The 13865-nt window shown below is 36.7% G+C and overlaps 1 long non-coding RNA gene across 2 annotated transcripts in view; it reads right to left on the bottom strand.

The window, feature by feature from the left end:
* The window catches only part of LOC102074764 (uncharacterized), a 68544-nt gene extending 54980 nt beyond the window's left edge, over nt 1-13564 (bottom strand). The window contains exons 1-2 of one of the 2 annotated variants that reach the window (XR_012580695.1): nt 13280-13564; nt 13045-13114 (exon numbers count right to left, since the gene is read on the bottom strand). This is a non-coding gene — a long non-coding RNA (uncharacterized LOC102074764). The remainder of the gene's footprint in view (nt 1-13044; nt 13115-13279) is intronic. The other variant, XR_012580696.1, reaches the window with a different exon arrangement.
* Between the last annotated feature and the right edge of the window lie 301 nt (nt 13565-13865).

The raw sequence follows: 13865 nt of genomic DNA, 5'->3' as shown, positions 1-13865 counted from the left end.
TTTTAAACTGATGTGAGCCCTTATCCCCTATTATTTGTGCAATATTTGTTATAACTCATAAATGCAATTTGTTTGATTTTGCCTAGAGGTTTTTATACTCAAGAGACATAACGACTGTTCAGAATCAAACAGAAACTAAGTGGCACACACAGAAGTAAAACACAGAGACCAAACAGGTATTAATTTCAGAAAATACAAGCACTTCCTATCAAGATCTTAAAAATAAGATAATAATGGAAGAAATTATTGAATAGTTTACAACAATTTTGGTGTTTCCTTCAATTTCCAGGTCTTAAGAATCCTAAAGAACAGAAAATTTAATTTCAAATGAAATAACTAAATCTCAAGTTGGCTCAACTGGAAAAAAAAGCTTCACAAAATTAAGAAAATGGTTTTTAAAAAATTTGAAACCAGAATGCAGTTAAAACCAAATAATAACAATTTGCTTGTTTGGACAAAGAAATTGATACTGAGATTAATCTGATTCATGATTTTTAATGTCTGCTGCAACAGATTACTTTCAACTAACTGACTGACTTCTATTTCCTATCATATAGCATCATAGAATCACAGAATGGTTTGGGTTAGAAGGGACCTTAAAGATGACCCCATTCCAACACTTTCTATTTGACCAGGTTGCTCCAAGCCCCATGCAGCCTGGGCTTCAACACTGCCAGGGATAGGGCAGCCACAGCTTCTCTGTGTGACCTGTGCCAGTGCCTCACCACCCTCACAGCAGAGAATTTCTTCCTCAAACCCAGCCTAAACATTGCCTACCTACTCTCTTTATCACGTCTGATGCCATTCCCTGTTTTCTTATCATTCCATTGTTAATGGCCCCTCTCCTGTTCCCTTATAGCCCCCTTAGGTACTGGAAGGCACAAAAAGTTCTCCCTGGAGCCTTCTCTTCTCCAGGCTGAACATCCCCAGCTCTCTCAGCCTGTCTTCACAAGGGAGATGAAAACCTGTCCTCCAACATGTCAACTGCACCAACAGCTTCATGCCATCCTCAGTCTTGCTGTTGCTTTGTCACCAACAAAGATATCAGACAGCACTGGTGCCACTTTGATCCCTGAGGAAGGCTATTATCATTAATATCATTAATAAAAGGCAGCAGTTCTTAAAAGCCAGTGTTCAACAAAAAAATAAAACACATTCTAGACATTGGCTTTGGTCTCACTGTAGTGCAAAAGTTCTCATTAAATCTTATTTGAAGACATAATATTGAAAAAAAAAAATTACCCAAGAGAGAGCATTGTCTAATGTCCAAGGGTATTTGCACTGAGTTAGCAAGTGGAAGTATTTTTCAATGACTCAGAAAATCTTTATTAAAATTAGGACCTGAAAAGTATTATGCATTATGTTATCTGTGCATTATTGTATTTATATTAACAGTCTCATCCCATCTTACACAGTAATGTCTTGCTCTACAAAATCACCACAAAAAATTACTAGATGTATCTATCTACATAACTAGATAATACTGCAGTGCTGTTGAAGTCAATGGTTCTTTATAAGGAAGATTCAGTGGAGCCAGGGAAAATAATATTTATGAAAATTAGCACTATATATAATCCTTTATATCAGACATATTTTAATATTGCACTTTACTTGTGGAACTTTACTAAAATCTGAAACTTTACTGATGCTAGGTCAGAAATACAATATGGGTTCCACATTATCCAAGGTGACTAAATAAAATTAGATAGACAAATAAAATGGACAATTTTAAAAAACTGAAGCATTTTAAGTTCACCCATATTCAAGGAAAATCCAGAGTCTATTTTGATAAATATGAAAATTTAAACATTTAAATCTACAGTGGCCATTTTAAAAATAAGTAGTTCAAATGCTAGGCTTGAAGGAAAAGAAAGTAAGCAGCAAAAAACATCACATGAAAGAAATGCAATTAAAAATATTGTAAACCATAGAAAATTGTATAGTCCTAACTGAGAGAGAACAGGAAAGAGAATGTGATAGGCAGGCATGTACTTTTAGAAGCAACACACTTAATTTTGTACAAAGTGTTCCCTTGGCTCATCAAAGTGTAAAGAACAAACACCAACCAGGAATCTTATTCACCAGAAAAGGATTGGTGTTATAGCTGAACTTAATTAACCACCAGCTGAAGAATTTGATCCAAGATGATTAGAAACAAAATGAGTGAAATGCAAAGAACAATTTTTAAATATTTTAGAATAATTATATTCCAGGAGAAAAAAAAAGAAAGGATAAATTTAGAGAAATATATATATATATATATATATATATATATATATATATATATTCTCTCAAAAAAATTTCTTCAATAAGTGAGCTAGTGGAACATTATCTAGATATTATTGCTATAATTTAAGTATACAGCAACTCTATGGAAAAAATTGAAGGCCAATGTCTCATTTTCAAACTAGATTATGCTTGAGAAGGCCTCAGAACAGTTGGAGTCATTAATAACTTGGTGGAACAGGAAATAGTCCTAAAACTTGGGCAAAGAGAAGTAGAAGAGACTGAAAGCAATTTGAAAGAGAAGACTCAAAGTAAGCGTGATAAATTAGTGGGGAAAGGGGAATGAAATCACTTAGATGAATTTTTATGAAGTTCAAAGTTCTGCAATAAAAGAAAAACTCAAATATACAGTACTGAAAAGGGAAGGTTGGAAAAGAAACAACTGGGCAAGTTGGATCACAGACTGAATATGAGCCAACTGTAGATGAACGTTTCAAAACAGAATAATATAATTCTGTGTTTATTAAAAATAAAGCTCTACATAAAACATGGAAGGAAATTATCCACTCTACTAATGACTGGTAAAGCCACTGCTACATCTATTTTGGTCTCTCAATTTTAAGAAAGATGTGGTAAACTGGAGAGTCCTGAGGAGAACAAAGAACAAGGGGAAAATTATAAAATGTGACCTATCAGGAAAAAACAGAAGACTGAAGACAGAATTATAAACATCAGGCAATGTTGACTTTAAAAATTCTAAATTCATCACATATCCTGTTTCCATCAAAGGATGGCAAGAAATAATTAGCTTCATGTGTGAGAGAAGACTTAGATTAGATGTTAGAAAAAAGTCTTTATAGCAAGGAGACAGGCCCTCCTAGAGTGGGTGCATGAGGGCTGATAGGGAAAGTAACCACAGCATTACTTGCTCCAAATAAAAATATTCAGCTGAAAATGAGTAAGTAAAATGACTGCAATGAGAATAGGGGGAGGGAGATGCTGGCTCTCCAGCAAATAGTCTCTTTCACTCACAGTCTTTGTCTGACACATCAAATACTCATGACCAACACTTTCCTGGTAAGAACTGGTACAGCTGCAATGGCTTGACATTTTTCTTGGTCTGTATTATCAGGGGGCATCAGAACCTGGCCTTTGTCTATGAAGTGAAAAGTGGGAAATGCTTTTATCAGAAGACAGCTGTGGAGAACTTTGGACAGTAGTCTTGCACCAGTGGTCAATTCCCTGACGTCTTAACAGAGAGAGCTCCACACAAAGCTGTGCTTGTACTTCAGGGAGGTGTCACACTAACTTTTCTACTATATTTCCCTCTCTGCCACACCTATGGTTAAAAGTAGCGTCTTCCTACTGCCCTTCCACTCCACAGGCCATGCAAATTTATGGTCAAGTCCCTAACAAGCAAATACATTGGGCAAGAAGATAACAGCAGCAGCAAAAGAAACCACAAAATTCACCAAATGAGGCATAAGGATATTAAATCTAAAACCCTGCAGTTGCAGGAGAAATATTTATTTGCCTCCATTTTGGTATTTTGGCCAAGCATATTTGTTTGGATTTGTAAATAGTCTGGTTCAAATAAGCTGTTTTTCTGAGTAGCTGATTTTAAAGTTTCCTCTTGTGAGGAAATTTTCTTGTTGTTTTGCAGATAAAAATTGAATATATTTTGAAAAGACTGTCTACATCCATGGGGGAAGAATAATATTTTGACAGAGGAAATGCCAATGTTTCTCTGCTTCATTCCTGGCCAAAGTCACTCACCAAGGTATGGGAGGTGCTGGGCAAAGGTCAGGCCTTTGGGTGCACTTTGGCTAAGTTTCTTCCTGGCTTAAGAAGGTTATTTGGGAACTATTGGCTCCAATGAATGCAGATAGTATCTGTGATTCTTTTTTTGGGAAATTCGTTTGTTTATTTCTCTTACCAACATGGAAGACCTTATTTTCCAAGAGTTAATGACTGATAATTTGACTTATGCTCATCTCTTTTTAATCTGTTCTGGGCTACAGTCACTGCTGAAGTGCAGAATGCTGTTCAGGTGATTGACAGCAGCTGACTTCTCCACTTTAGGATCTCCTTGGCAGTAAAGGCATTATCTAATCTATGCACAGAAAGTATCATTGTAAGGTGACTGACCTTCCACACAAGAGGTATTGATAAGTTTAATTTTCATGTTGCTGCTCTAAGCTTAGGCTGCAGAGTTCTAGCAGTGGCCAGCTGCTTCTCCACCTCAAAGCTGGGGTGCCCCAGGGTGGCACCTGGCTCCTCTTCCTTCTGCCACAGAGCAGGATCTGAGGGCCCAAATTGGACTGTAACAGCCTCAGTCAAGAGCTGAGCTCCCTGGCGTGCAGGCCCACCCTGACCCAACCAAACCTCCCTCTGTCCACGTGTGACAGAGGGGATGAGAGGGGTTTTGTCAGATGCATCACCAGATGCTGCCAGATGTTGTTGGATGCCTTGCCAGAGTTTCCCCTGCAGCTGTTGGCTGTCACAGCTCCTTCTCTTACCTATTCCAAACACAGTACAGCTCCATCCCACCCTTCTTGGAGCAGCTTCTCCAGCTCCAGTCAAGGCAGAAGCTTTGTGTGACACACAGTAAAACTTTAGCACTGAAGGGCAGCACAGGCACGACAGCAACAGACAGAACAGACTGACAACTTCTTCAAGCATTCCACCTAAGCAGGGACTGACTACAAAAAAGCACTGGAGAACTGCATCAGCAAAAGGTTCAGAGATAAAATAAACACTGTAAACATAATACAGCCTTTCATAGTAGGAGAAAGACCGAGGGAGGAGGAACAGTACAGCCTTTGCTGTTTTGACTGGCATCACTGCTTGTCTCACTCTGACAGGTTGCCAGGTTAAGGTTTTGTTTTGAATAAGTCTTTTCCCTTTGAACAGTGGCAACTGTTACCATTGTTACCCTGTTACACTGAATATAAAACAAAATTTCCACCAGCAGCTTTCCTGCCATATGTTTATTCTAGGAGGCAGCAGACAGCTACGATTTGGTAGCAATCACAGTGAGGAAACATTTGCAGGACCTGTCTCAACAATGTGATTGCCTCAATCACAGTAATATCATACAGAAAGAGATCTGAATTCACAACTGCTGTCCATGAGACCTAACCTAAGAAATCTAATAATGCATATTTTTTTCTCTTTAATTTAAAGATTACTATTTCAAGAATCATCCCTCTAAGTGCAAAGCATACACTTGAAGAATTAGTCCTGAAACTGTGTCAATCATGTTTTAACTGCAAAGTTATTTGACAGATTTTTTTTAACACTTTCACTTTTTCTCCACAATAAATCTAGACACATCCTGGTAAAAGCAGTTTCCCATAGAAAAGTGATATGAAGGGTGTAAAATAGGATTTCATAATGGTTTCATACTAGCACATCTCATATTAGCACATTACCATTAGGAAGATGTCTTTGAATATCTCCACAAGCTATCATGATTTCCCAGTTACTCATGAAAAATATTATTATAAAATTACTCCAATTTACTTATGATGTAAGTCTTTTCTTTCAAATAATTTAGATATGAGGAAATAGTTAAATTAAAACCAATGTAATCTCTCTTTATAAGAACACCTTCCCAGATTATCATTACAGTGCTCAGTAGTTCATTAAAGCAGTTCTGTAAATAATGAGTGCTCCCTCTTTGCCTGAATTCCTCAAATGAACAACAAATTACCAGTGATCTCGCACTCTTAAACAAATTTTCTTAAATATTTGGTAAGATAACTAGAAGTTCCTAGAAGTAGTTGAGAATAAACTACCCATATGGTCTCCTGGACTTAAAAAAAACCTAAAGTCTGATGTAATGTTACAGGCATTGGATGATAGTTTATTAATAACAGCTTGTATTTTTGAAAGAACCTAGAAGAGTTTGACTTTCAAATCCAAGTGCCCTTTAAAGGGAAATTGTTGCTAAATCCCATAGGTTCTTTTGAAATCCCAGACATCATTAAAAACTAGGAGACAAGAAAGATACATTGTTTTGACCTTAAAAGGGATCTACTGTCAACAATTTCAGCTGCTTGATATTGAATGAAAGGTAATTTTTTTTATGAATGAGAATGAGTGGTCTTCAGCAATCCTAGAATTTAGTTAACATTCACATTGCCCTTCTTGTAGGTAAAATAAACTTCCTGTACCAAAGTAGTGTAGTTTATTCATTACTCTACAAGTATCTAGATAGCCACCTTTGACTCGTGTAACTGCATTTTGTTTTTTGAACATTAACAGGAACACTTTATATGTGTGAGATTTATGTCATGCTGAGACAATTTTTACAAGATTTAGGGACCAAAATGTGAAGCAAGCAGATCTTCTGGAAGGTAAGAGAAACAAGACAAGAATGAGGGTGTTGAGCTTTTAATGAAATATAGATGCAGATATAGCTGCAAAAATATATACACAAAGAAAAACCCCAAAAGTCTAATCAGCCAAAATTCATTATTATGGCAATGGATTGGCCCCAGTATGATCTGCCTGTCCTAGTTTAAACAAGTAATTGGTCATTTCTCAGGGCCAAGTGATTTTTCTGAGCATTGAAGTTGTTGCATTCAGTGTTTCAGCTGGAGGGAATAAGCTATTAAGAAAAATTACTATGAAAGCAGATAAAAAAATAAATTAAACACTGTATCGGAAAGGGGCCAGTCTCCACTTTTGCAAGTGGTAAATATGAGACAGGAACTCTTTTTTCCCAGTTTACCTCCTCTCTCCTTTACCTATTTATTTCCAAGCTCACAGAGTACAGGAAAAGCAGCACTGAAAAAATAGGAGTGGGCAAGAGAGGAATACGCAGTAGATGTTAAGATATGCAAAGAAAAACATGCAAGTAAAAAACAAAATTAAATTCAAGGTTTTTGAGTTGCTTTCTTTTATTTACTTGTGCTGAAGACTAACAAGCTTTTCATTACATCACATTATGATCCCATTATGTGTCATTAAAGTGTGTTACATTTACAGATTCTGAAAACTGATGTGGTGAAGCTGGAAAAAATGTATAAAGATGTTTGGACTGAAGTATTTGTATCCTTTCACTTAATAATGCTCAGTTAAATAAAATCTGACAGCTTCCTTATTAAAACTATGAAGTGATGTAGAACATCCTCCCTCAAGGACACCTCAAATGTAAAATAAACAGAATGTAAAGAGGTCACACTTTTCTCTCTCCACAAAATGTTCCCATCTTTTGGCTGAAACAAAGAAGCTGCATAAAGTTAGCTGCATGTCCCAGTAATCAAGAGAAGGAATTGGAAAATAACCCTGCCAATTGAAACTGCAGGAGGTTTTTTGGCCAATGCAGTGTCAACACAGTGTCCCTTTGGCCAACCAAGAGGTTATTGAAACAACGGGGAAAAAAAAAATACATAGAGCTGTCAAAAATGTCCATGAATAGATAGGGCCAAATTTTCCAAAGACAAAAGTCTGTTTCAAGCAGACAAAAGAATCAGCATGAATTATGCACCTGTATATGCCAAAGTGCCACATGAAAATGTCTGAGTGTAAGTAGATGGGAACAAAACAGAAAATAAACCAGTGGAAAATGTTCCATCCCCTCTTTTTTTTTTTTTTTTCTTTTTTTTTTGCTTTTTTCTTCTTTTTCTTTTTTCTTCCCACAGAAAGAGGTACAAGAGGAATTTTTTGTTCTCCAGTGTTCTGGATGTCAAAGCTTTCAAATTTATAAGAAGTGAAAATGTGTGCAAATTTCATCCACAATATAAACTCTCAGCTTACATCTGCTCGGGCAATTTTCACATAAGGAAATATAATCTCTGAGTTTTGTGATAATAGTTGCACTTCCAAAGCACAAGTTTTGTATGAGTGAACCAGTCATTAAAGACAGAGGGTAAAAAGTGATCATGAAGTGCCAGAATCTTCTATTACAGAATTCTTCTAAAACATGATGACCCACTGCTAAACATTGGGAGAGATGTAGCATCTACTGCAGCCAGTAACACTTACTGCAATAATTAATTGGAAGGCTGACGACCAAATAGTTGTGATTTTAGAGTTGTCTGGAGACTTGACTGGACTTAGGGGATGAAACTAAACATCACTGTATTTCTATTCAAATGTATTCTTACATTGGTGGATCCCCTATACATTCCCAAGCCCCTTAAATGAAACAGAAAATTACATTCCATTAAGTCAGAGATATCTGGCAGACTTAATGGAATGTACTGATTGTGTTCAATGACACCTGCTCCACAAAGAAGCATTACCTGGCTCTGTCCAGAATAAGCCAGCTGTCCAGTCAGCTGGAATGAGCAGTGAGAGGCATCTGAAGAAATCAGAAATAGGACAAATACATACTGCCTTCAGATTAATCAAGAAATGGCCTTTCCTGGCAAAAAGCCAGGCATCCAAAGAAAAAAAGGATTGCCAATTTAAGATCATGTGTCTCTCTAGAGGTATTTCCATAGGGACATTTCTTTGGATCAGGATGACAGGAAGGAGATTTGTCAGTGGATACACTACATCCACAAGCAGCTTTCTGAGAAGTGGCAGCCAAAATGGCTTTGTGGCTTACATGAGATTTACATTGAATAAATCTGCTGCCAAATCAAGATTCTGGACTTTGTACACTCTCTTCAGGGGCTGTTTCTTGAACGGGGGGAATAAATTGTTTACATCCCTTTACAGTAAAGGACAATATTTCTACAAATATTCTAACCTCTTGCCACAGGGAAAGAAAGAACCAATTCGTGTTATGATTCAGGTCTGACACATACATTAAATGAAATAATATAATAAAATAAATATACCAGGTAGCATTTGGAGAAAATGACCACATGAAACAGCCTCTACCAGAGTTCTTGAAGGACTGATTTTGTAAGATTCAAACTAGCATCACCATTCAGAAGCTGAGACCCAAGGAAGAAAACTGGAAAAAAGTCATGTTCAACTCTCCAAATCCCACTTTGCTACACAGGCAAAAGATTGAAAGGGTTCAGTAAAAAGAAAAACAAAATATCAGCAGAAGCAGCAAAAAGAAAAATATAAGCAGAGAATATAGGAGTAGTCATGGAGACAGTCCAGTTACTGAAAGGATTATAAAGAATTGGGTTGAAATGGGTGAGGTAACACAGAGACAACTTTGCCATTTGGAAACCAATGAAAGGTGGCAAAGTTACAAACCAGAGGAAGTGAAACCAACAGGGGAGGACCTGAAATTATACAGTAAAGCCATAACAAGACTTGGTGGACTAACATTCATTACTGGAAAGTGGATCTTGAAATATATGATAATCTTCTGAAAGCTAGAAACAAAATCAGGAGTAGAATACTGCCATAGTTTAATAAAGAACATTTCTGCAAATAAAAATCTGTAGTAACGTGGACAAAATCATAGCTTTTAAGGTCAAAATCAATTTGAATGAAGGACTTTAAGATGAATTAGGGTCAGAAGTTTACCATTGCCTCACATGGATCAAATCTGAACCAGGATGAGGGCCTCATTAATATTTTGTTGGAAGGAAAATGGCTATCAGCAAATGTATCATTGTGTGGACACATAAATTTCTGAGACATATTGGAAAAAATATGTTACCAAATATGGTAGGATCTACTTATTCCTGAATATGATAGCCAACATATTTCTTCACTAAATGTACTGTGACTAATAAGTACCATTACAAAAAATGTTCTGGTCAGTTGGAAATGAAAGATCCAGCAGAAGACCTGGGCATAGAATTTAATCACGAGATTACAGTGAGTCACCAGAGTGATAAGTACAATGTGATACTAGCCCATGGCAAAAGCAAAGTATTTCCAATAGAAATTGGGATGTATTAATGTCATTATAAAAGATAACAGCAAACTGAAGACAGTGCTCTGTGTTACAAAGATGAACTCAGACCAGGACAGGTGGAAGGAAGGTCCAGTCATCATTGTTAGGGAACTGAGAGTCTACTTTGGGAGGACAGACAAAAATGGGAGCGCAGATGAAATGTGGCTGCTCTCTATGAATTGTGTTAGCATGAGGTAAGAACTGGAGAACTGCAGGGTTATGTTAGGAGGGAAATAAAGTGGCCTGAATTAATTTAGGAAAGGAAAAAAAGAACAAGTTTCCTTACAATCAGCTGCACAAAGCCTTGAAAGAGCTTCTTGAAAGAAGTGCAGGAGCAAAAAGTAATCATTGGCTAATGATGAAAGATAATGAGGTTAGGGATGGGAGTACATGATGCAGTTCATCCCCAGTGCAGAAGACTGCAAATAATGGTCCACTAAAACCCTTCCCCTGTTCAATGTCCACATAAAATTATTAAATGTATCTAAGATGCAGATTTTCATCAATAGATACCAAGATACTCACACACAAAAATTGATACCTGTGTAATATAGCACACAGAAACAGAGAATCATAGAATTGTTTGGGTGGGAAGGGACCTTAGAGATCCTATTCCAACTCCCCAATATACTTAGTTCCCCTACACAGAATGCAAAGCTGTAGTGATTTATATAAATGCAAGACATTGCTTAATATGTTAAGGGTTTTTTTGCACTGTATATAATAAGATTCATAAGACCTACACTAAAGAAAATGTGGAAATATGCACTAAATCTGTGTAGCACCAGCTAGTATCAAACACCACTCTCTTTTTACAGTGGAAATTACATTTTTTCAGTCCATTGTTTCCTTCTTTCTTCCTCCCACCTTCTGTTTAAAACATGAATATTAAATAAAACAAAAAGGTCACATTTAGAAAGCATAGATGAAAATAGGTGTTAACTTAGACACATATAATTTAGGCTATGTTTAAAAAGGAATAATACACTACACAATGTACTTTTTTCTCCTCTGTCTCAAAGTCCCACACCACACAAAATGCTGCGTGAGTAAAATTTTTTAAGATATTGTTGTCACAAATGTTACAAAGTTTAAAAATGCTGAAGATTTTTTTTGTTATCTGTGGTGGACCTGAGGAACAAACTGTTCCCAGCTGTCACTGAGTCAGTGGACTTTTAAAAGGAATGAATCATTTATGACCACTAATAATTTCTGTAACTATGCAAGATAGAACAATGAATTCAGCGTCAAAATTGCATTTTCAGGAAATAAGTGTCTGTGAGTATGGTGTCCGAAAATTATTTCTTCTTAATTTCTGCTATTCATTTTGACAGATATGGGGATATTTCAGCTTTCCTTTACTGGAGGGGTAGTAACTCTTGTTGTATGAAGATAAGAGATGAGATATGGATTGAGGCTCCAGTGCAATGTAGTTTTCTTCCCTTTCACATGGAATATGAGTCTTTCTTTATACTCTACATCTGAGGACCAAATTCAGCAAAGAAAGCTATATAAAATTGACATTACTGTAGGAAATTTCAGAATTGAGCTCAGAAAGAAACAGGGAAGATTTTCTCTAAAATTCAAGAAGCTGTTTGTATGAACTTTTCATCAGTAATACACAAAATTATGCAAGCTGTTGAAATTTCATTACTAGTATCAGAATCTCAGTGCTTGAGCCTCTGCCTTTCGGACCTCAGTTAAAATTGTCATCTTGATATAAACTTCCTCTCTAGTCTACACAAAAAATAGCTTGCCCATTCCAGGTAATGAGCAGAGTTACAGAGCTTGTATGGCTCACTCAGAAAAAGCTAATATGGAACTTACACATTATCAGTGCATTTCTGCATCTCTACCTGGTAGGCACACGTGACATACAGAGTTGGATATGAATGAAGGAGGGAGGAAAAAAAAAGATTCAGGAATTAATTGCACTTTCTCTTTCAGGTATCTATAATACTTTTAAGGTCCACACATGAGATTTTAAATATCTGCAAACCACATCTCTCAAACCACAACTATATAACTTAACTTCAGATTGCACTTTGAAGTATGTAAAATATCAAAGACTAGTAGAGGACACATATAATTTTCTCCGAAAAATCAAGCTTTGGGCATTCAGTCTGCTTCTCAATGTAGTCATCACAGAAAGTTATAAGTCTACAAAGTAAGTCACAGGAAATATATTCAACAGCAATCTTCAAAATTTCACCAGAACAGGAATAGAGCAGACCTCCACTGCCAAGGACAGTTTTGGTCTATCTGCCTGTGTTGGGCTCATTGGGGAATATTTTCCACTGCTTTCTTTTGGCAGGACATCTAAGAAAATGTGGAGAATTACATAAAATCAGATCCACCAAAATCAAAACACATAACCTATTTGAATAGAAACTAAGATTGTTTTCACTATTACAGCAAGTCTTCCGTGATAAAAGTCTTAATATTTTAAGACATGAGCTTGCATTGCAACAAGTGATTCAAATCATTCTCAAACTTGAATCATGTGTAGATTGCTTGCAGTACATCTGTCCATCTGGAAATTTCAGATTTTGTTTATCTATTTTCACAGGAGTTTTGACACATCAAATACTTGGGGTAGCAAAAAATGACAATTCATTTTGATACACACTGTCTAGGTAAACACTTGTCAAATGAGGAATGCTGAAATCAAAACAGGCTTTTGTATTTGTCACTCCATCAATTGCAGACTTCCTGGCTACTGGTCCAAATTTTAGTTACTGCTTCAAGAAGAAAAGCAGCACTCAGATAATTGTCAATTCTGTAGCATGAAGAGTTGAATGGCATTATATGTATCTAATAATAATATTTCTACACTGTCCAAAAATACATAGAGCAACTGTTGAGGCCTCTTCACTGCAAGCCATCACACTGGGGCTGAGAGCAGACCAGCCCCACAGTGAAATGATGGAAGCAAAGCTTTTGAAAATTCATGTACTTTGGATGCTGGAAATTTAATAGAACTGAACTAGTCCTACCTGGAGCTGGGAGCTAGTCAGCAAACTTTTAGGCATCAATGGACACTGAGCTCAGGAATCAGGGCTCCACCTGAGAAAAAGTGAATTCTCATTACATATCCACCCAAACAATTGTAAATCACTTGCAACCAGATATTCCCAACATCTTAGGTTTACAAAAGACATAAAAAAGAACCCAAGAGGAATTTAAAAGCAACCAAAAGCCAGAGCAGTAGGAGAAGGTTTGGATTCCAACCTGCCTGAGCTTGGAAAGGCTTCACACACTCTACTTTTCAGCTTGAGCCCATCTGCAGTTTCCAGTGTGTTTGTCAATTTAAATTAGACCTTTTAAAAAAAATTATCTTACCACTAACTCTTTAGGTGTTATCTTAGCAGCTGGGTAAATCATTTGCACTGAAATTCTGACTCCTTCCAATGGGCCCTGCCTTCCAGGCCACACGAGTTTATGAACCCCAGAGCATTCAAATGAACTCTGCAATGTAGTTGTCCATAAACACAACAAGCTCCAAAATCTCCCTCCACAGTCAACATCCCTTACTCAATACATACTCTGAATTCCTCTTCTTCTGCTGTCTCTAATCCTCTCAAACACTTCATGCTTTCCAAAATCAACTAAATGGAGACCTGAAATTTAGAGGAGATGAAGAATTAGATAATGCAGTGTTAGTCTGATTCTCTTCCAAGCACAAAAAACAAAGCCTGAAGGTTCACTTACCCTGTGGAAATTAAAGATGTTTAAGATTAAGACAAGCCTAATCTGCAGCCTGCACCAACCACAGATAAGGAAGGGCCTTCAAATGTATTTATCCATATTTATTTTT

This window comes from Zonotrichia albicollis, chromosome 6 (assembly GCF_047830755.1).
Source record: "Zonotrichia albicollis isolate bZonAlb1 chromosome 6, bZonAlb1.hap1, whole genome shotgun sequence".
NCBI lineage: Eukaryota > Metazoa > Chordata > Aves > Passeriformes > Passerellidae > Zonotrichia > Zonotrichia albicollis.
This window is presented reverse-complemented; position numbering and strand designations above follow the sequence as displayed.